This window comes from Rattus norvegicus, chromosome 9, assembly GCF_036323735.1.
Source record: "Rattus norvegicus strain BN/NHsdMcwi chromosome 9, GRCr8, whole genome shotgun sequence".
In the NCBI taxonomy this organism is placed as follows: Eukaryota; Metazoa; Chordata; class Mammalia; order Rodentia; family Muridae; genus Rattus; species Rattus norvegicus.
Window position 1 is genome coordinate 7,268,172 of NC_086027.1, and position 23,695 is coordinate 7,291,866.

General features: G+C 39.7%; 1 protein-coding gene across 1 annotated transcript in view; it reads left to right on the forward strand.

Moving 5' to 3' along the window:
- The first annotated feature begins 19,285 nt into the window (after positions 1-19,285).
- LOC134480324 (sulfotransferase 1C2A-like) overlaps positions 19,286-23,695 on the forward strand; it is a 30,997-nt gene continuing 26,587 nt past the window's right edge. Inside the window, exon 1 of the mRNA XM_063267861.1 lies at positions 19,286-19,390. The gene's annotated coding sequence lies outside the window, so the exon portion shown is untranslated. The remainder of the gene's footprint in view (positions 19,391-23,695) is intronic.

Here is a 23,695-nt window from a genome sequence, read left to right on the forward strand (position 1 = left end):
GTGAAGATATGTCCCTATTGCAGAAGATACCACACACTTAAGATAGAGGTGTCAGTTGATACAAACTGGATATAATCTCGAAGATTCTTACTGCAGTCTACCTTCCATGGTATCAAAAAATACTAAGTAAGCTGCCAAGGGAGGGAAGTAATTAACAATACTACTCACCTGTGGCACACATGGACCACAACAATGACCAGCATGACAAGATGTCCATAAAGGTACAGGGATTGACACATGTTGGTGATTGAAGATGATGAAAACCCTGCCTGGCACTAGAAGCACAGCCACCTTTCTAGGTGTTGTGTGACAGGACTTTTCCTCATTAGATGCTACACACATGTTTTCTCATACGCTGGAGAGGGAGTCTAAAACAGACCAAAGTATGATGCCACCAAAGTCCAACTTGGTCAACTAATGTTTTATTGGGGTTTCTCATAGGAGTATGGTTGGTAGGTTACTTACAGGAACAGAAATGACTCAAAGCTGCATCACCACCCCAGCGTGAATGACAACTCACAAAAGCTGTGAACCTAAAGCATAGTACGAAGCTTACAGGCCATTCAACAGTGTGGAGAATGTCCTTTCCAAGTGATTGAGTGATTCTCTGGGTCTAAGCATCTTCTGGGCAGTTCTGCTGCTTTCCTCTTTCAGCAGCTGGTCTGATCTCAGTCTTCTTTGTATCCTGACTTGTTTGGTAGTGACACATAGGAACTTTATTGCTACTCTGGGAGAGAGGGAATCTGGCTACCCTAAAGAATATGGTCCCTTTCTGGGTCTTTCTATTTTGAGTTGTTTACTTTTTTGCTTGAGGCGCTTCCCTGCATATCACAATGTTTATAAGTTAGAGGAAACTGTTACACAGTACTAGGGCAAGTGAAGTGATGGATTGTAGAAGAGAATCTACGATCACTACCTTGTTACACCAGCATAATTTCTAACTACATTCTAAATCATATCCTTATATTCACATATAATTATAATTATTACCTTCGTCAAAGAAGCTGTTTTTTTTAAAGCAAATCACACAGATAACAACTGTATCCAATATCACAAAGATCAACTATTTGTACAAAGCCTAGTCCCAGTGTATACAACTATCCAATATCTCCTTATCTATGACTCATGGAGCATCACAGTTGAGATTGAAGAAAGATTTCAAGAGCTAGAAAAACAAGAAGTCGGCTTTGAAGCAGTCTTTTATTATAACAGCTGCTAAACAAAATCTGAACTTAGCAATATCGAAAGACATGCTAATGAGGTAGGGAAAAAGAAATCTGATAGGGTCTCATTCCTGTGAAAGTAACTACAGCCACTTAATGAATGCTGAGGGAAGGCGTCTTTCTCAGGGGTGAGCTAAATAATTGGCTGTCCAGAACAAAGTGGTCAGCCTTGAAGCCCTATATATAGAAACAAGAAAAGAAGACCCGGCAAGTTATTTTTTTTCTTTCTTTTTTTCTTTCTTTTTTCTGGAGCTGGGGACCAAACCCAGGGCCTTGTACTTGCTAGGCAAGCACTCTACCACTGAGCTAAACCCCCAACCCCCTGGCAAGTTATATTTAGATACTTTGGCATTCACAAACATACATATATATGTTATAATAATTGAGGAAGACGAGCTATTAATTTGAGAGTTGGAAGGCAGGGGAGAACTTACAAGGAGGAAACTTGGGAGGGGCTAGAGGATAAAGGGAAGAGGGAAAGTGATATAATTATATTTTAATTAAAATGTATAATTAAAATAAAATGTAAGAAAAAAACTCTTATGCTTTAAAAGTGCAGCCAAAAAAGTGAAATAAAACTGAGGAGAATCAGCAACAGGACATGATGAAATATTTGCAAGTACATCAGATAAAACTGTTTGAGCATTATTTAAAGGAGTCTTCAAGTTAGATAATAAAAACAACAAGTAGTCCACTTTAAGAAAAAAAACCAAAAATACTAATCTTCTATATTACGTTTATCTGTGACAGGGAGAAATGTTTCAAGGTATACAATAGAAGAAAGAGAAAGGTGCTTACGTAGACTGACCTGCTTTTCACGAGCCAAAAATGTGCTGAGAAAAGCACATGGCAGGAACAAGGGTGGCAGAGACTTTCTCTTCCTATTCATTATTCAGAAACTTTTCTTGCTCAGGGAAATCACTTGGCAATCAACTATGATTCTGTTTCAAAGTTGTAGCTTTCTCAGTCTTCCTGTGTAACTTATCAAATGCACTGCTTTGATACTTCAAGTCCTTACATTTCATAATATCTTCTCCAGCCCATGTAACATGTACCATTGAGTGAACATATTGCCTTATTCATCAAGGCTACTGTAATTAGTAACACTGGCAGTGGAATTTTGGCAGGAAAATTGATTTCCAGCCTTTCACTCTGAGGTAGTGTCTGTCTTTGTCTCTGAGGTGTGTTTCCTGTAGGCAGCAGAATGCAGGGTCCTTGTTGTGTATCCAGTTTGTTAATCTATGTCTTTTTACTGGGGAGTTGAGGCCATTGATGTTGAGAGATATTAAGGAATAGTGATTATTGCTTCCTGTTATATTCATATTTGGATATGAGGTTATGTTTGTGTGCTTTTCTTCTCTTTGTTTTGTTGCGAAGACGATTAGTTTCTTGCTTCTTCTAGGGTATAGCTTGCCTCCTTATGTTGGGCTTTACCCTTTATTATCCTTTGTAGTGCTGGATTTGTAGAAAGATATTGTGTAAATTTGGTTTTGTCATGGAATATCTTGGTTTCTCCATCTATATTAATTGAGAGTTTTGCAGGATACAGTAACCTGGGCTGGCATTTGTGTTCTCTTAGGGTCTGTATGACATCAGTCCAGGATCTTCTGGCTCTCATAGTCTCTGGCGAAAAGTCTGGTGTGATTCTGATAGGTCTGCCTTTATATGTTACTTGACCTTTTCCCCTTACTGCTTTTAATATTCTTTCTCTGTTTTGTGCGTTTGGTGTTTTGACTATTATGTGACGGGAGGAGTTTCTTTTCTGGTCCAATCTATTTGGAGTTCTGTAGGCTTCTTGTATGTTTATGGGTATCTCTTTCTTTAGGTTGGGGAAGTTTTCTTCTATGATTTTGTTGAAGATATTTACTGGTCCTTTGAGCTGGGAGTCTTCCCTCTCTTCTATACCTATTATCCTTAGGTTTGATCTTCTCATTGAGTCCTGGATTTCCTGTATGTTTTGGCCCAGTAGCTTTTACCGCTTTACATTATCTTTGACAGTTGAGTTGATGATTTCTATGGAATCTTCTGCTCCTGAGATTCTCTCTTCCATCTCTTGTATTCTGTTGGTGAAGCTTGTATCTACAGCTCCTTGTCTCTTCTTTTGGTTTTCTATATCCAGGGTTGTTTCCATGTGTTCTTTCTCGATTGCTTCTATTTCCATTTTTAATTCCTTCAACTGTTTGATTGTGTTTTCCTGGAATTCTTTCAGGGATTTTTGTGACTCTTCTCTATGGGCTTCTACTTGTTTATTTATGTTTTCCTGGAATTCTTTCAGGGATTTTTGTGACTCCTCTCTATGGGCTTCTACTTGTTTATTTATGTTTTCCTGGAATTCTTTCAGGGATTTTTGCGATTCCTCTCTGTAGGCTTCTACTTGTTTATTAATGTTTTCCTGTGTTTCTCTAAGGGAGTTCTTCACATCTTTCTTGAAGTCCTCCAGCATCATGATCAAATATGATTTTGAAACTAGATCTTGCTTTTCTGGTGTGTTTGGATATTCTGTGTTTGCTTTGGTGGGAGAATTGGGCTCCGATGATGCCATGTAGTCTTGGTTTCTGTTGCTTGGGTTCCAGTGCTTGCCTCTCGCCATCAGATTATCTCTAGTGTTACTTTGTTCTGCTATTTCTGACAGTGGCTAGACTGTCCTATAAGCCCGTGTGTCAGGAGTGCTGTAGACCTGTTTTCGTGTTTTCTTTCAGCCAGTTATGGGGACAGAGTGTTCTGCTTTCGGGCGTGTAGTTTTTCCTCTCTACAGGTCTTCATCTGTTCCTGTGGGCCTGTGTCTTGAGTTCACCAGGCAGGTCGCTTGCAGAAGAAAAGTTGTTCTTACCTGTGGTCCCGAGGCTCAAGTTTGCTTGTGGGGTGTTGCTTATGAGCTCTCCGGGGCGGCCGCAACCAGGAAGATCTGCGCTGCCCTTTCCAGGAGCTTCTGTGCACCAGGGTTCCAGATGGCGTTTGGTGTTTTCCTCTGGAATCAGTAATGTGTGCAGAGTGCAGTCTCTTCTGGTTTCCCAGGCATGTCTGCCTCTCTGAAGGTTTAGCTCTCCCTCCCACGGGATTTGGGTGCAGAGAACTGTTTATCTGGTCGGTCCCTTCAGGTTCTGGGGGTGTCTCAGACGCAGGGGACCCGCTGCTACTGTGCCCTTATCCAAGGGAACTCAGAGGCCATATACAGTTTCCTCTTGAGCCAGGGATGTGGGCAGGGGTGGGCAGTGTTGGTGGTCTCTTCCGCTCTTCAGTCTCAGGAGTGCCCTCCTGTCCAGGTGGTGAGGGCTCTCTCCCACGGGGTTTGGGAGCAGAGACCTGCTGTGGGCAGGGATCCGCAGGTTTGGGACTCCCACTAAATACCGGAAGTGTACGGTCCTAGAGGAATTTTGCCTCTGTGTGTCTTGAGTTCACCAGGCAGGTCACTTGCAGCAGAAAAGTTGGCCTTACCTGTGGTCCCGAGGCTCAAGTTTGCTCGTGGGGTGTTGCTTATGAGCTCTCCGTGGCGGCCGCAACCAGAAAGATCTGTGCCACACTTTTTGACCCATTTTTTTCTTCTTGTACAAAGCTCAATTCCAAGTGGATCAAAGATCTCCTCATAAAACCATATTCACTGAAACTAATAGAAGAAAAATGGGGAAGAGTCTTGAACACATCGGCACAGGGGAAAGTTTCCTGAACAAAACACCAATGGCTTATGTCTAAGATCAAGAATTGACAAATGGGACCTCATAAAAATGCAAAGCTTCTGTAAGGCAAAGGACACTGTGGTTAGGACAAAAATGGCAACCAACAGATTGAGAAAAAGATCTTTACCAATCCTATATCTAATAGAAGGCTACTATCTAATATATACAAAGAACTCTTCAAAGTCTTTAGAGAACCAAATAATCTTATTAAAAAAAATGGGGTCTAGAACTAAACAAAGAATTCTCAGTTGAGGAATACTGAATGGCTGAAAATCACCTAAAAAAATTTCAGCATCCTTAGTTGTCAGGGAAATCAAAACAACCCTGAGATGGTGAGGATGTGGGGAAATAGGAACACTCCTCTATTGTTGGTGGGATTGCAAGCTGGTACTGAAAGGAAAATTATACGAATTTAAGGTTTAAAAATATTAAAACTAAAAGAGTAAGCCCCAAAAGCCATATACTCAGGGCTAAGCCCTGCTGCCAGGAATAACAGGCCATAAAGATAAAGAAAAGGAATGCAAGAGAACTACTTTGCTTATCACCCTGTGTGAGTAACTGTTCTTTGTTCTGCCCCTGTGATGTTTATTTAAGCCCCTACTTGTGCTTTCCAGCCATTGCATCCTTCAGAGAGCACTCCAGGAAACCCGTGGCCCAAGCCTAACCAGAGGTGTTTCAAATACAGATGCTTCATCAATTCTGACAAACTTTAAAAAATAATGAGGACCTGAAGACCCTGATTTAGTAGCTCTCCTGATTTAGTAGCTCTGTTCCAGGAACCAGGGGGCCATAAATCCTTCTGGGTCCCCTTATCTCCTGGAGCCATAAACCAGTCCTGTGACTTGGGTGCATCCCCTTTGACATCCCCATCCCCTGGGCTCACAGCCTCTGCCTTTAAATGCTCTTTCTCCCAGCCTCTCAGGGGTCGACACCTCTGTCTCCTGCGGGATACCTGTCGGCCGGAGATCTCTGTAATATGTCTCCTTAATAAACCTCGCCTTTATTTATTACATCCAAAATGGTCTCTCTGTGTCTGGGGTCTGAGATTTCCCAAGACTTGAGTAAGGGTCTCTCTGTGTGGGATCTTTCAGTACAACCACTCGGAAGAGGGGGTGGATAAGGGATAACATTTGAAATGCAAGTACGTAAAATATCCAAGAAAAATAAAATTAAAAGAAAACAAAACACCCCCCCCAAAATGTTAGTGACTATAAGATGCTTGATTTATACCAGTTTTAATAAAAAGGAAGAAAAAGAAGAAGGAGGAGGAGGAGGAGGAGGAGGAGGAGGAAGAGGTGGAGGAGAAGAAAGAAAGAAAGAAAGAAAGAAAGAAAGAAAATCACCTACAAACTCGCATACTTGCAAATCTTTTAGAGGCATTGTGTTTTGTTTTGTTTTTAATTCAGAATTCCTCTTCCCAAATAACTCTAACTTGCTTAAAGTTGACAATAAAGTAGCCAGGATACCGCTGAGCCTTGAAAGAATTACAAAATTGAGACTGTACGTTTGAGATTGTGAAAGCAGCCAGTCACAAAAGAACCTGAGTGACTGTACTTGCAGGAAATGTGGAGAATTGACAAATCTATTTCCAGTTTTAAAGAGTCATAGATGAGTCATGTGGGGGATGGAAGGACTCAGAAGGTAGATGAAGACCACAGGATTTCTTTGAGAAGTGATGACAGTATTTTAACATGGAAGGAGGCAAAAACCTGTGAACATACTGAAAATCCCTCAACTAATACATTTTGATCATATTCTTTTCCTCCCCCAAATACTCCCAGATTATCTTCAAAGTACTTTTATTTCCTTGTCTTAAAAACAAAACAAAACCAAAATGTAAAAGTACAGATTCAATTAAGCAAAGTGAAGTCATTCTTAGGTTTCAAACCTGGGACAATGGCTGAGATGTCTATTTAACATATCAAAGCAGATGCTGCCTATTAGGATCTCCACACAACCCTCAATCTTAACTTGTTATAGAGTTCTAATGGGTGCAGACCCTGCTGTACCCTGAACTTTTCAGCCCAGAGGGCTCTTTATACCTTTGGGCCTCCTGCTGCAGTGCCTGTCTTGTCTGTCTCCCCCCCACACCCCCCGTGGACCCCCCCCCCCCCCCCGGTTCCCTGTTTACTCACATGGCAAAACTCAAGCTGGTCTTGTCCTCACTGCACTCTCCCATTTGTTCCTGCCTCTGACTATGCTCTTCTCAATATCTACAATAAATCTCCTCCAACATTTCATTCTCTCTCTCTCTCTCTCTCTCTCTCTCTCTCTCTCTCTCTCTCTCTCTGTCTCTCTCTCTCTCTCCCTCCTCTTAACCCTCCCTCCCCCCTCTTTTTTCTCTTTCTTTTTTTTATTCATCCATTTTGTATTGGGTCACTATTCTTGAAGATGAAGCCTGTCCTACAGAGTGATTGATACATCCAGTTTCACTCCACTGAAGAAAACTCATTTTCCCAGTTCTAGCAGTTACCAATTTCAAGTAGCTTCTAATTAGGGATGCTACTTTGGGTCTATTTCTCCCCTGTGCTAGGATTTTGGTCTGGCTTAACTTTGTCTTTTGCATGTAGTCAGGGTCATTCTCTTTGAGTGCTTGTGCACCTTCCCTATTGTCTGGAAAATACTTCTTTGTTGGACTCATCGACTATTTCAGTCTCTTTCTACCTCCTTTCCTTCATAGATCACTGAACCTTGAGAGGAGTTGTTTCACAGAGTCATCCTATTTGGGGCCAAATGCTCCAAATCTCTTACTCTTTGCACGTTGTCCACTTGTAGTGTCTCTTAACTACTGTCTACTGCAAGAAGCTTCTCTTGTGAGGGTTGAGTGATGCAGTTGTCTACATCATTAGGAGTCATCCTATTGCTGTGTTCACTTAGCAGAAAAATATAAAGTTTTCCCCTAGTAATCATGACCTATTTTACCTCGGGTTATTGATCATGAACAGTGCCAAATATGGCTTCTATTCTCTTGGAGCAGGCCATAAATTCTATCCAAGCGGTTGGTTATTAGCATAACATATTAGACCAGAAAGTATACCTTGCATTGAGGTTGCTATTATAGCTCACAGAATTTTTAGTGTTCTTTGTATGTATGTCCAATGCTAGTATAGCTGGCTCTTTTGCTAGATCTATTTTCTGCTTTTTGAGAAATCTTCATATTGATTTCCATATTGGTAATTTTTTATCAGCAATGAATACATGTTCACCATTCCTCAAATCCTCACTAAGATCAGTTGTCATTTATTTTATTAATATTGGCTATTCTTAGGGGAGTGAGGGGAAATAGTTTTATACCCACTTTAAAATTGTTTTTCCCCTCAATGGTCACTCTTTAGTTATAAATATAGTTTGGATGATAACCCTCTTTTAAACGTATAATCAATCAGTCAGGATATTTTTCTATTCTGCAGGCTGACATTTGAATAATGATGATCTTTGCTGTACAGAAAATTTTCAACTTCACTAGATTAAATTTATTAATAATTGGTTTTAATCACATTCCTGTTTAAAAACTATTTTCTTCTTTGATGAATTCAAGCCTCTCTCCCACTTAAACTTTTACCAAACTGAGGAAGACTTCAGCAGATGGAAAGATCTCCCATGCTCATGGATTGGCAGGATTAATATTGTAAAAATGGCCATTTTACCAAAAGCGAAAAACAGATTCAATGCAATCCCCATCAAAAGACCAATCCAATTCTTCAAAGAGTTAGACAAAACAATTTGCAAATTCATCTGGAATAACAAAAAAAACCAGGATAGCTAAAACTATCCTCAACAATAAAAGGACTTCCCGGGGAATCAGTATCCCTGAACTCAAGCAGTATTACAGAGCAATAGTGATAAAAACTGCATGGTATTGGTACAGAGACAGACAGATAGTCCAGTGGAATAGAATTGAAGACCCAGAAATAAACTCACACACCTATGGTCACTTGAGTTTTGACAAAGGAGCCAAAACTATCCAATGGAAAAAAGATAGCATTTTCAGCAAATGGTGCTGGTTCAACTGGAGGTCAGCATGTAGAAGAATGCAGATTGATCCATTCTTATCACACTGTACAAAACTTAAGTCCAAGTGGATCAATGACCTCCACATCAAACCAGATACACTCAAACTAATAGAAGAAAAAGCAGGGAAGCTTCTCGAAGACATGGGCACTGGAGAAAATTTCCTGAACAAAACACCAATGGCTTATGCTCTAAGATCAATAATTGACAAATGGGATCTCATAAAACTGCAAAGCTTCTGTAAGGCAAAGGACACTGTGGTTAGGAAAAAAACGGCAACCAACAGATTGGGAAAAGATCTTTACCAATCCTACAACAGATAGAGGCCTTATATCCAAAATATACAAAGAATTCAAGAAGTTAGACTGCAGGGAGACAAATAACCCTATTAAAAAATGGGGTTCAGAGCTAAACAAAGAATTCACAGCTGAGGAATGCCGAATGGCTGAGAAACACATGAAGAAATGTTCAACATCTTTAGTCATAAGGGAAATGCAAATCAAAACAACCCCGAGATTTCACCTCACATCAGTGAGAATGGCTAAGACCAAGAACTCAGGTGACAGCAGATGTTGGCGAGGATGTGGATAAAGAGAAACACTCCTCCATTGTTGGTGGGATTGCAGACTGGTACAACCATTCTGGAAATCAGTCTGGACGTTCCTTAGAAAATTGGACATTGAACTACCTGAGGACCCAGCTATACCTCTCTTCGGCATACACCCAAAAGATGCCCCAACATATAACAAAGACACGTGCTCCACTATGTTCATAGCAGCCTTATTTATAATAGCCAGAAGTTGGAAAGAACCCAGATGCCCTTCAACAGAGGAATGGATACAGAAAATGTGGTACATCTACACAATTGAATATTACTCAGCTATCAAAAACAATGACTTTATGAAATTCATAGGCAAATGGATTTAACTGGAAAATATCATCCTGAGTGAGCGAACCCAATCACAGAAAAACACACATGGTATGCACTCATTGATAAGTGGCTATTAGCCCAAATGCTTGAATTACCCTAGATGTACAGAACACATGAATCTCAAGAAGGATGACCAAAATGCAAATGCTTCACTCCTTCTTCAAAAGGGAACAAGAATACCCTTGGGAGGGAATAGGGAGGCAAAGTTTAGAACAGAGGCAGAAGGAACACCCATTCAGAGCCTGCCCTACATGTGGTCCATACATATACAGCCACCAAACTAGATAAGATGGATAAAGCAAAGAAGTGTAGGCAGACAGGAACCGGATGTAGATTTCTCCCGAGAGACACAGCCAGAATACAGTAAATACATAGGCGAATGCCATCTTAAACCACTGAACTGAGAACGGGACCCTGGTTGAAGGAATCATAGAAAGAACTGAAAGAGCTTGAAGGGTATTCAGACCCCATATGAAAAACAATGCCAACCAACAAGAGCTTCCAGGGACTAAACCAGTACTCAAAGACTATTCGTGGACTGACCTTGGGCTCCAACCTCATAGGTAGAAATGAATAGCCTAGTAAGAACACCAGTGGAAGGGGAAGCTCTTGGTCCTGCCAAGACTGAACCACCAGCGAACTGGATGGTAGGGGGGATGGTGGTAATGGGGGGAGGATGGGGAGGGGAAGAACCATAAGAAGGGGAGGGTAAGGAGTTAGGGGGATGTTGGCCCAGAAACCGGGAAAGGGGATAACAGTCAAATTGTAAATAAGAAATACCCAAGTTAATAAAGATGAAATATATATATATATATATATATATATATATATATATATACATATATACATATACATGAAATGAAAAGAAAAAAGAAATTCACGCATTTTTTACATTTTCCAGTTTAGTGTAATAAAGTTTTTTAAACAATTTCTTTATGATTCTCTGAATTTCCTCAGTGTCTGTTGTAATGGCCCCCTTTCACATCTCTAATTTTCCTAATTTTGATTCTCTTTCTTTTTTTTTTTGTTTTCTTTTTTTTTTTTTTGTATTAACTTGAGTATTTCTTATATACATTTCGAGTGTTATTCCCTTTCCCGGTTTCCGGGCAAACATCCCCTCCCCCCTCCCCTTCCTTATGGGTGTTCCCCTCCCAACCCTCCCCCCATTGCCGCCCTCCCCCCATAGACTAGTTCACTGGGGGTTCAGTCTTAGCAGGACCCAGGGCTTCCCCTTCCACTGGTGCTCTTACTAGGATATTCATTGCTACCTATGGGGTCAGAGTCCAGGGTTAGTCCATGTATAGTCTTTAGGTAGTGGCTTAGTCCCTGGAAGCTCTGGTTGCTTGGCATTGTTGTACTTTTGGGGTCTCGAGCCCCTTCAGGCTCTTCCAGTTCTTTCTCTGATTCCTTCAATAGGGGACCTATTCTCAGTTCAGTGGTTTGCTGCTGGCATTCGCCTCTGTATTTGCTGTATTCTGGCTGTGTCTCTCAGGAGCGATCTATATCCGGCTCCTGTCGGTCTGCACTTCTTTGCTTCATCCATCTTGTCTAATGGTTGTACCAGTCTGCAATCCCACCAACAATGGAGGAGTGTTCCTCTTTCTCCGCATCCTCACCAGCATCTGCTGTAACCTGAGTTTTTGATCTTAGCCATTCTCACTGGTGTGAGGTGAAATCAAGTTTCTCTCCATTTAGTTTAATGTTAGCAACTGGTTTGCTGTATATGGCTGTTACTATGTTTAGGTATGGGCCTTGAATTCCTATTCTTTCCAGGACTTTTGTCATGAAGGGGTGTTGAATTTTGTCAAATGCTTTTTCAGCATCTAATGAAATGATCATGTTGGTTTTGTTCTTTCAGTTTGTTTATATAATGGATCACGTTGATGGTTTTCCGTATATTAAACCATCCCTGCATGCCTGGGATGAAGCCTACTTGATCATGGTGGATGATTGTTTTGATGTGCTCTTGAATTCAGTTTGCCAGAATTTTATTGAGTATTTTTGCGTCGATATTCTTATGGGAAATTGGTCTGAAGTTCTCTTTCTTTGTTGGGTCTTTGTGTGGTTTAGGTATAAGAGTAATTGTGGCTTCATAGAAGGAATTTGGGAGTGATCCATCTGTTTCAATTTTGTGGAATAGTTTGGATAATATTGGTATGAGGTCTTCTATGAAGGTTTGATAGAATTCTGCCCTAAACAGGTCTGGACCTGGGCTCTTTTTGGTTGGGAGACCTTTAATGACTGCTTCTATTTCCTTAGGAGTTATGGGGTTGTTTAACTGGTTTATCTGTTCCTGATTTAACTTCGGTACCTGGTATCTGTCTAGGAAATTGTCCATTTCCTGTAGATTTTCAAGTTTTGTTGAATATAGGCTTTTATAGTAAGATCTGATGATTTTTTGAATTTCCTCTGAATCTATATTTATGTCTCCCTTTTCATTTCTGATTTTGTTAATTTGGACACACTCTCTGTGTCCTCTCGTTAGTCTGGCTAAGGGTTTATATATCTTGTTGATTTTCTCAAAGAACCAACTTTTGGTTCTGTTGATTCTTTCTATGGTCCTTTTTGTTTCTACTTGATTGATTTCGGCTCTGTGTTTGATTATGTCCTGCCTTCTACTCCTCCTGGGTATATTTGCTTCTTTTTGTACTAGAGCTTTTAGGTGTGCTGTCAAGCTGCTGACATATGCTCTTTCCTGTTTCTTTCTGCAGGCACTCAGAGGTATGAGTTTTCCTCTTAGCACAGCTTTCATTGTGTCCCATAAATTTGGGTATGTTGTACCTTCATTTGCATTAAATTCTAAGAAGTCTTTAATATCTTTCTTTATTTCTTCCTTGACCAGGTTATTATTGAGTAGAGCATTGTTCAATTTCCACGTATATGTGGGCATTCTTCCCTTATTTTTATTGAAGACCAGTTTTAGGCCGTGGTGGTCTGATAGCACGCATGGGATTATTTCTATCTTTCTGTACTTGTTGAGGCCCGTTTTTTGACCAATTGTATGATCAATTTTGGAGAAAGTACCATGAGGAGCTGAGAAGAAGGTATATCTTTTTGCTTTAGGATAGAATGTTCTATAAACATCCGTTAAGTCCATTTGGCTCATGACTTCTCTTAGTCTGTCTATGTCTCTGTTTAATTTCTGTTTCCATGATCTGTCCATTGATGAGAGTGGGGTGTTGAAATCTCCCACTATTATTGTGTGAGGTGCAATGTGTGTTTTGAGCTTTAGTAAGGTTTCTTTTACGTATGTAGGTGCCCTTGTATTTGGGGCATAGATATTTAGGATTGAGAGTTCATCTTGGTGGATTTTTCCTTTGATGAACATGAAGTGTCCTTCCTTATCTTTTTTGATGACTTTTAGTTGAAAATTGATTTTATTTGATATTAGAATGGCTACTCCAGCTTGCTTCTTCTGACCATTTGATTGGAAAGTTGTTTTCCAGCCTTTCACTCTGAGGTAGTGTCTGTCTTTGTCTCTGAGGTGTGTTTCCTGTAGGCAGCAGAATGCAGGGTCCTCGTTGCGTATCCAGTTTGTTAATCTATGTCTTTTTATTGGGGAGTTGTGGCCATTGATGTTGAGAGATGTTAAGGATTAGTGATTATTGCTTCCTGTTATATTCATATTTGGATGTGAGGTTATGTTTGTGTGCTTTTCTTCTCTTTGTTTTGTTGCCAAGACGATTAGTTCCTTGCTTCTTCTAGGGTATAGCTTGCCTCCTTATGTTGGGCTTTACCATTCATTACCCTTTGTAGTGCTGGATTTGTAGAAAGATACTGTGTAAATTTGGTTTTGTCATGGAATATCTTGGATTCTCCATCTATGTTAATTGAGAGTTTTGCAGGATACAGTAACCTGGGCTGACATTTGTGTTCTCTTAGGGTCTGTATGACATCTGTCCAGGATCTTCTGGCTTTCATAGTTTCTGGCGAAAAGTCTGGTGTAATTCTGATAGGTCTGCGTTTATATGTTACTTGACCTTTTTCCCTTACTGCTTTTAATATTCTTTCTTTATTTTGTGCGTTTGGTGTTTTGACTATTATGTGACGGGAAGTGTTTCTTTTCTGGTCCAATCTATTTGGAGTTCTGTAGGCTTCTTGTATGCCTATGGTTATCTCTTTTTTTTAGGTTAGGGAAGTTTTCTTCTATGATTTTGTTGAAGATATTTACTGGTCCTTTGAGCTGGGAGTCTTCACTCTCTTCTATACCTATTATCCTTAGGTTTGATCTTCTCATTTAGTCCTGGATTTCCTTTATGTTTTGGACCAGTAGCTTTTTCTGCTTTACATTGTCTTTGACAGTTGAGTCAATGATTTCTATGGAATCTTCTGCTCCTGAGATTTTCTCTTCCATCTCTTGTATTCTGTTGGTGAAGCTCGTATCTACAGCTCCTTGTCTCTTCTTTTGGTTTTCTATATCCAGGGTTGTTTCCATGTGTTCTTTCTTGATTGCTTCTATTTCCATTGTTAATTCCTTCAACTGTTTGATTGTGTTTTCCTGCAATTCTTTCAGGGATTTTTGCGATTCCTCTCTGTAGGCTTCTACTTATTTATTAATGTTTTCCTGTGTTTCTCTAAGGGAATTCTTCACATCTTTCTTGAAGTCCTCCAGCATCATGATCAAATATGGTTTTGAAACTAGATCTTGCTTTTATGGTGTGTTTGGATATTCTGTGTTTGCTTTGGTGGGAGAATTGGGCTCTGATGATGCCAGGTAGTCTTGGTTTCTGTTGCTGGGTTCCAGCGCTTGCCTCTCGCCATCAGCTTATCTCTAGTGTTAGTTTGTTCTGCTATTTCTGACAGTGGCTAGACTGTCCTATAAGCCTGTGTGTCAGGAGTGCTGTAGACCTGTTTTCCTGTTTTCTTTCAGCCAGTTATGGGGACAGAGTGTTCTGCTTTCGGGCATGTAGTTTTTCCTCTCTACAGGTTTTCAGCTGTTCCTGCGGGCCTGTGTCTTGCGTTCACCAGGCAGGTCACTTGCAGCAGAAAAGTTGGTCTTACCTGTGGTCCCGAGGCTCAAGTTCGCTCGCGGGCTGCTGCCCACGAGCTCTCTGGGGCGGCAGCAACCAGGAAGATCTGTGCCGCCCTTTCCTGTAGCTTCCGTGCACCAGGGTTCCAGATGGCGTTTGGTGTTTTCCTCTGGCATCCAAGATGTGTGCAGAGTGCAGACTCTTTTGGTTTCCCAGGCATGTCTGCCTCTCTGAAGGTTTAGCTCTCCCTCCCACGGGATTTGGGTGCACAGAACTGTTTATCCAGTCTGTTTCCTTCAGGTTCCAGTGGTGTCTCAGGCGCAGGGGTCCTGCCGGTCCTGGGCCCTCCCCTACGGGAACCCAGAGGCCTTATACAGTTTCCTCTTGGGCCAGGGATGTAGGCAGGGGTGGGCAGTGTTGGTGGTCTCTTCTGCTCTGCAGCCTCAGGAGTGCCCACCTGACCAGATGGTGGGGTCTCTCTCTCACGGGGTCTGGGAGCAGAGAGCTGCTGCGGGCCGGGATCCGCGGGTGTGGGACTCCCGGTAAACACAGGACATGCCCGGTCCTAGAGGAATTCTGCCTCTGCGTGTCCCGAGTTCATCAGGCAGGTCTTTTGTAGCAGTAAAGTTGGTCTTACCTATGGTCCCGAGGCTCAAGTTTGCTCGCAGGCTGCTGCCCACGAACTTTCTGCGGTGGCAGCAACCAGGAAGATCCGCGCCGCCGTTTCCAGGAGCTTCAGTGCACCAGGGTTGCAGATGGCGTTTGGTGTTTTCCTCTGGCGTCCGAGATGTGTGTGCAGAGTGCAGTCTCTTCTGGTTTCCCAGGCGTGTCTGCCTCTCTGAAGGTTTAGCTCTCCCTCCCACCGGATTTGGGTGCAGAGAACTGTTTATCCGGTCTGTTTCCTTCAGGTTCCGGTGGTCTTGATTTTCTTTCTTTTCTGGCTAATTTGTCTAAAAGTCTGTCAGGACTATTAATTTTTTAAATGAAATAGTTCTTAATTTCACTTACTTTTAGCGTATTGCTTTTTTTGTTTATTTCTATCTTATTAGTTTGATCTCTGTGTTTGATTATTTCTTTCTGTCTGTACTTTTGGGGTAATGCTTCTGCTTGTTTTTTTTTAAAGTGTTCATGTGTATCATTAACTTATTAATATGAAATCATTCCAAGAGTTTTTGTGCAGACATGCAGAAAGTCAGAATGACCTAGATAGATAGTCTGCATGCTCTAAGAAAATCAGATGTCAGCCCAGAATACCTAGTAAAACTATCAAACATAATGAAAGGTTAAAGAAAAAACATTTCACAGTAGGGACAAATATCAGCAATTTCTCTCCACCAATTCATTTCTACACACGGCATTAGTTATAGACCAAAAGAAGGCACAATGAGTAAATAATCCCAAAACACGTAGGCAAAAGATGATTAAAAAGTGAGTCAGGAACACAAAAACAACAGGAATTAATAAATACTCCTTAATAATAACTGTTAATATTTTTAATTTCTTAATAAAAAGATACAGAATAAGAGATTTGATTAGAAAGCAGGATCCTGCTCCCTGGAAGAAGCACACTTGTCCATCAAGGACAGGTACCATCTTAGAGTTAAAGAATAGAGAAATGTACTCAAGGGAATGAGGACAAGAAGCAAGCAGGCTAACTACTTGATATCTGACAAATATACTTCCAACAAAAACTAATTAGAAGATATAAGGGAGGAAGCTAAATACTCATTAAAGGAAAAAACTACCAACAGGATGTTACAGTTTTAAACATTTCTGTACCAAATGTAAGGGCACCCCCTTTCATAATACAAACACTACCCTATCCAAAATTATATGTCGAGCATCACACAGGTATAGTGACTTCAGGACCTACTTCTAACCAATAAGCAGGTCACCCTGACAAAAGCTAAACAGAAAAACTCTGGAGTTAATTACATCATACATTGAATGGAGCTAATGGAACTCTTACAATGTTTTACCCAATCATTAAACATTAAATTTTATTTTGGCAGTTAATGACATTTTCTCCAAAACTAAACACAGTACTAGGAGAAAAAGTAAGTCTTCATGAACATAGGAAAATTGAAATAACATCTGACATCTCATCTTGTTAATGCAATTTTATAATTAACAGTTTCTTGTTTATCTTGGTTATCTTCCAAATACATGAGACAGAGACTATAAGGTTTATTTGATAAGCTTTACAGAACAATATCTGAGTAGTTATTAATCAATCTAATCCTCTAAGCTAATCTGGCTACCTCTCAGGGAAGATTCCCAAGATACTTGCATTTTAGTATTGATTTGGCTCTCTCTGCTCTGGGCACTTTTCCAGGTATTTCTCGGACTCTCTCTTTGTGTTGACGTTTCTTTAACCCCTTTATTTACTCCTTTCCACTCACTGGAATCGGAAGTCCACCCCTGTTCTCTCCCCTGCTCAGCCATTTGCTGATCAGTTTTCATTGACAAATCAGAGAATAAATGGGGAGCAAAATGTATATAACAGCGAGACAGGAGATATTGGAATAAGCATTACAACGCCATGTCTGGATTACAAGAAGTTACGGGAGCAGAGAAATCAACATTTGAATAATACAAGGCTAATCTTTATACAATGCACAAAACATTATGCCTATGCCATCAGACTACCATGTATTAAATATGGATATCAACAATAGATATATCAAAAATTATACAATCTCATGTATAAAAACTGGTTCAAAACAGAATCCAAGAAGGAAGTAAAAAAGCTTTAGAACTGAATGAAAATATGACATACCAAATCTGTGGGAAACAATGACAGTATATTTAGCAGGAAAGTTCTTAGGCTAATTAAATGGTACAATTTAAATGCATTATTTATATGATGTCCAAACTACACCCAAATGACGTTTTTATAAAAAAATAAGTAATGAAAATGTGGTAGAACACACTTCCAGCTTTTAGGAAGTGGAAGCATAGGAGGAGTTCAAGGCCAGGCTAAACTACATAGCCTCAGCTAAATGATCTTTGTCCACAAAAGGAAAAGACAAGTAGGGAAAAGACAGTAAAACCAAGGCCTTCAGATGATGGCTGAAGGAGAATGTAACAGGGAAAAGAGTCACAGAGATTCCAAGGTGTGGGTAAGGAAATATTTACTGAAGGGATGGGGTGTTGTTTCTAGTACAGGACTTTCCTCTTTATTCTGTATACTAGAATGGGGAAAAAACAGTTCACTATCTCTATTTGTAAATAATGTTTTATTTGAATACAGTCATGCCTAACTACTTAGTGTGATGTGACTGATTTCACAGTAAATAGACAACTTTGCAAAGTTACCATATGATTGATCAGTAAATCATAACATATTTTTCATATGCTGCTGCAAAAGATATACATCTGGTCTTTATTATTAAGATTAAAGTGTACCACAAAACCATGTGCTAGAAACAATCATCCCACATTCATGCATGAATCCTATTTAGAAGGGTCCTTGAAAAGTAAATAGGATTGGGTGAGAATACATAAGGTAAGAACTAGAATATTTCCTGTTCTTCTCTGTGTGATACCTCTGCCTCAGAGGGCACAGGGTTCTCTATTCTTCACTTCTTGATAAATTACCTAGTCTAGGCTATTTTGTAATAGGAAGAGAAATCAAACTAAAACCCTGCTATGTAGAGGGTGCCACCACTGAAGGTTTTCAGGATAACCATGTTTACCAGCCAGTAAGTGCATCTGAATGGACAGAACCAAGGGAGCACATTGTCCTATTGCACATTCTTTTATCTTACCTGTCTCCAGAATTCCACTGTCTTTTAGAGAAGCAGGAGATAGGGCTATATACTCAACCCAGGAGTTTTGGGCCATTTCTATTAAGATTTTGAGAGCAGTAACAACACATGCAGTACCAAGTTTTAAAAATCTTAAGATTTTTAACACTTCTTTCTTTGCACACTCCTCCATGTCTGATACAGTTCCTAGTAATCAACCAATATTTAATGAGTAAATGGCCATCATCACTAGTTACTAGAACAATATCAGTATTTCTTTCCATCTTTTTATAGAATTCAAAGCCTCCTATTACCTGTTCATAGAACCTTTTGGCTTTCTAACTAGAACATGTTTCCAGAAGCTACTAGCCATCACCAATATCCCCCTAAAGTCTCAAAAGACATAAGTGCAGTGCACTGTTCTCCTTCCCTTGAACAGAGGCCCTCAAGAAGAATGTTTCTGTCACTTTCCTCCCACATTGAGAATTAATTCAGCCTGCATGCTCTTTCCTCTAGAGGACAAAAGTCCAACCCTGATTTAAAACATATATGTGGCCAATACTATCAAAAGTAAACTTATTAATCATAATACAATATGGCAACACTGAGGAGTGATTTCCTGAAGAAAGCCACAGCATTCATGCCAAGATGTTCTTGTGTCTCCAGGATGGGGTCAAAGTGGGTGGATTCCTGTGCTGCCAGTTAACCTTGGATCAGGGAATTTACTAGTCTGAAGGAGGATCTTCAGAAGAGACTGTCAGAAAAGGAAGACGGTGCATCTGTTCTGCTTAACATCTTACAGACCCATACTGCTTGTGCTTAAACACTAACTGTAAGTAATTAAAGATAGCATATAGCACTGACTTTACTTAGTCCTTTAAATGAAATGCCATTAAACACTGAATAGAAAATATGCTGTTAGGCTGAAGAGATGGCTCAGCCATTAAAGGCTAGGCTAACAACCGAAAATGTAAGAAAATAGATTACACATTTTGAAAGATGAATGGGATTGTTGGCTCTTCAATTGACAAGGGCAAATTTCAAATGATGTTGGCTAACAAGAAAAATGTTATTTTTCTTTAAAAGAAGTTGTTTAGAGTAATTTTCTTTTATGTTTGAGTGCTTTACCTGTGTCCACAGAAGCCAGAAGAGGGCATGGGTCCTGTGATTGGATTTACCAATTCTTGTAAGCCATTTCAAGTGTGAAATAGTTGCATGCAGTGTATGACATCCCCAAAGAGACACCAGGACACAGGACTTTCTACTACAGGGTAATTAATTGGCTTGATGATCTTGTACAGGTGTTATACAGGTAACCACATCAGCTCTGATTCTTGCACCAGCTGTTTCATTTCCAGAAGTCAACATTTTATAGCTGTCCTCTATATCTGCTGGCTCATACACTCTTTTTCTATTTTGTGGAGTCGTTTCCATAGCAATTGGATAGTTCTTCTCTGAACTTGTGCTAAAATTCTGCAGTGAGTCCATCTGATCTTTGGCACTGGTTATTTGGGACATATATTATTTTTATTATTTTCTTCAGTCTCATCACTAATTTATGGATCTGTTTAGCTCACTTGTTTTTTATTGGTTTAATTTTGATATGTCAAGTGTTTCTAGAAATTCATCTGTTTCTTTCAGACATTTCAGATTAGTGGAAAAGAGACTTTTAAAATAGGTTCTTATAATTTTCTTAATTACATTTATATGTTATAATATTTCCTTTTTCATTTCTCATTTTATTATTTGGGTCTGTAAAAACACACATGCACTTAGGCTTTCATTCAGGGCTTTCTATTTGTGAGTTTTTTTACTTTTCTTAGATTAACATAGAGTTTGCCAAAATATATTCAAATATAACTTTTAATTTAATGGATTCTTTGGAAACTTTTTTGCTTCCATTTCATTAACTTTTGACCTCTTTTCATCTACTGGTTTGGGGTTTGGTTTGCTCAAGTCTTTTGGATGTATCATTACGTTATTGATTACTGATGTCTGGATTAGTTTTTCATTAAGCATTCAAAGCTGTAATATTTCATTGTGTTCAGATAGAATGCAGGAAGTTATTTCAATTTTCCTGTGTTTGTTGAAAGTTGCTTTTTGTTCTAATATATGGTGAATATTGGAGAGATTTCTTTGTCTCGTTGAGGAGAAAGTATAATTTTAATGTTTAGGTAGATGTGCTATAAGATATATTTTGTCCTTTTGCGTTATGATTTCATTCAGTTCCAATGTTTCTCTGTTTAGTTTGAGTCTGGACAACCTCTCAGTTTTTGATAATTGGGTACTAAAGTCATCCAATGTCATTGTGGTGATTAATCTGTAGATTTAGATCTAATAGACAGTATTTGTTTTATGAAATTGTGTTTAGTGCAGTTATGGTTATAAATATTTACAGATTTTCTTTTCTAGAGGCCCCTTACTTGATCAATGGGCTGTCAGGAGTGACTGAATATTTGAGGACTTTTACCATCTTTTCCCCTGGATTCTAGCTGCTTGTTTCAACTGTCGAAAGCTGTATACCATTTCCGTTCTCTCATTTATTGGCGTCTGGTTGGTGGCCCACAGTTTGTTGTGTGGTAGAGGAAGTAAATAGAGCTGTTGGAGGGGTGAGTGTCACTTTAGTTCATCACTGTGACCATGAAGGAATCAGTTGTAATCAATGCTCACTAAATACATATGCCAGGTTGTTAGAACCTATTGATTTATCTCCTTTACATTCACCCTCAATACATAGCTGTTCAATTAATGATATCACTCTGATATGGGATAAAGAGTCTAAAGTGACACTTTGAGTGTGAAAATAGTTGCATGCAGTGTAGGACATCTCCACACAGTTACTAGGACACAGGGACTTCTGCTACAGGGCAATTGTGACTTGCGAGTCAACAAAGAAAACCTCTTTTAGAAAGGAGGTGGTAGAAGACATATCAGCCATGGAGGAATTACAGTATCAAAAGATGAGTTAAGCTTTAATTTCCTGGCTAAAGCAAGTTTGGAAGTTGCCAGAAGATATCTAGTAAGCTCAGTTTGATCTGAGGTAGCCAAGAACAACATCAAGGAACATAATTTGCTTTCTTCATGCAAGTATGTATGTATGTGTATATATATATATATATATATATGTATGTATGTATATATATATATATATATATATATCATGGGATGATGTGAGTATAAATAAATATATACATAGTTTCTTCATCTAGACTTTTGTTCTGTCCTTTCTTCATATGTGTGTATCAATGAATATATTCTGGAAAGAAAGGGAAAAAGCCAGCATTTGTAACTATTTAGTCTGTGTTGGGTCTGTCTTTCTCTCTCTATTTCTTTTTAAATTTTATTTTTCTTGGATATTTTATGTATTTACATTCCAAAGGTTATCCCCTTTCCCTCTCTCCCATACCTCCTCCCCCTGCTTCTATGAGCATGCTCCCTCTCCTACCCACCCACTTCAACCTCAGAGCCCTGGTTCCATGTTTTTAATCTAACAGTACTGATTGGAGGTAATTAGCATGACTCACATTTTATAGATATAGAACAGAAATCTCTAAGAAGGTCCCACTGGGTACCTGAGACCATGTAGCCAGTATTTTAGTTTCTCCATTACTGAACCCAAGTCTGTTTACTTGCCAACAGAACAGGACCCAAGTAACTAAGACTAGCTCTTGTGGTAGAAGAAAAACAAAGATTCTTTAGACTCGTGTTTTGAAATGTCTTTTTAAACTCACTCAGGTTTTAAGCTTCTTTTTATCACAGTCAAGGGGAGATTGGGAATTAGTTTACTTAGTGAATCCTGGTGGTTAATAATTTTTTTAGTTTGGCACACCTTAGCATCACGAGTCTTAAAAGGTAAATGAGGTCATGTATGTAAGCCTCATGTGCCAGGTTTGAGTAACTTTATAAGGGCTGCACTCATCTAGGCACAGGGTGCTTTGAGCAAAAGGCTGAATGTGTCAGCTTTTGAGTTATTTTTCGTTTTGAACATAAGCATGGCTATACTCTTGTTTTTCCCAGTTTAAACTCTATCAGAGTAGAGAGGAAGAAGACCAAGTAGCATGGAAACTTTGCAACAAAGCCAGGGCCTGCACATAGTGGGGAACCAGGTGGTCTTAGAGAGGGAGGAGCAGTGTGTTTGCCTCTGTGCATTTCTCTAAACAGCCTTGAGTCTGAAAGTACTTAAGGTAGTGGAGATTTATAGACCAGTGATCACTAAACAGTGAGACTTACTTCCTCATTGGCCAGATGCCAAAGTTTGTTTCTTGTAGTCCTGACTCTGTTGATTAAAGCTCTAGCTGATCTCGTTGATTGCAGAGCATTTGAGATTGATTGCTAAAGGTTGGGTACATTTGGCATAGTAGAATTTGAGCCTCTGTGCTTGCCATATACCAGACATACTTTCTTCCTTCCTCTAAATGTACCTTTATACTCACCGAACACTGGGCAGTCCAGCTTTTAGATTGCTGACAACTAGAGTTTGAAGGTAAGAACACAGCTTATCTAAAACATTTGGCATAACTTGTTGGTGTATGTTCTTAGTTCTCAGACATACAGGTGCTAATGTGTAAGTGGTGTAACTCAAGTCAGAAAGATCCTAAGTCTTAAGAAACCTAAGAAAAATAATAATAAAAAAAATCTGAAGCTAACATTGGCTGTGTTCAACTTAGAAATTCATGCAGACACCTTTCCACAATACCATCTCTTTGTGCATACTGTACTTTTCCCTCACAAAGACTCCCCTCCTGTCAGCCATCTACACTGCTCTGGCTATGACTATTTCTTCACCACACTGGACCCTCTTTCGTCTAAGTCTGTGGACACCATTCAAGCTAGGCCTATAAAAGGAACTGGACCAGGTCTCCTGCTTAGGGAAGTTACTTATATAAGCAAGTAACCATAGCACTGTGGCATAAGATCTGGGAAGTTCTCATGTAAAGTTAGATCCTCTTGCAGCTGAGGGTGGAGGACAGTTATGATTTCAAATCGTGTCTGGAGGACAGTGTGAGGACCTGTCTCAGAAAACAAGATGAAAGGTTAACTCTATGGAAAAGACTAGAGATTGTTTCACAAAGGAGGCCACAGGGACCTGGCCTCAGAGGACGAAAAGGAGCCTGCCTGGGAAAGTCTGTGTGTCTAT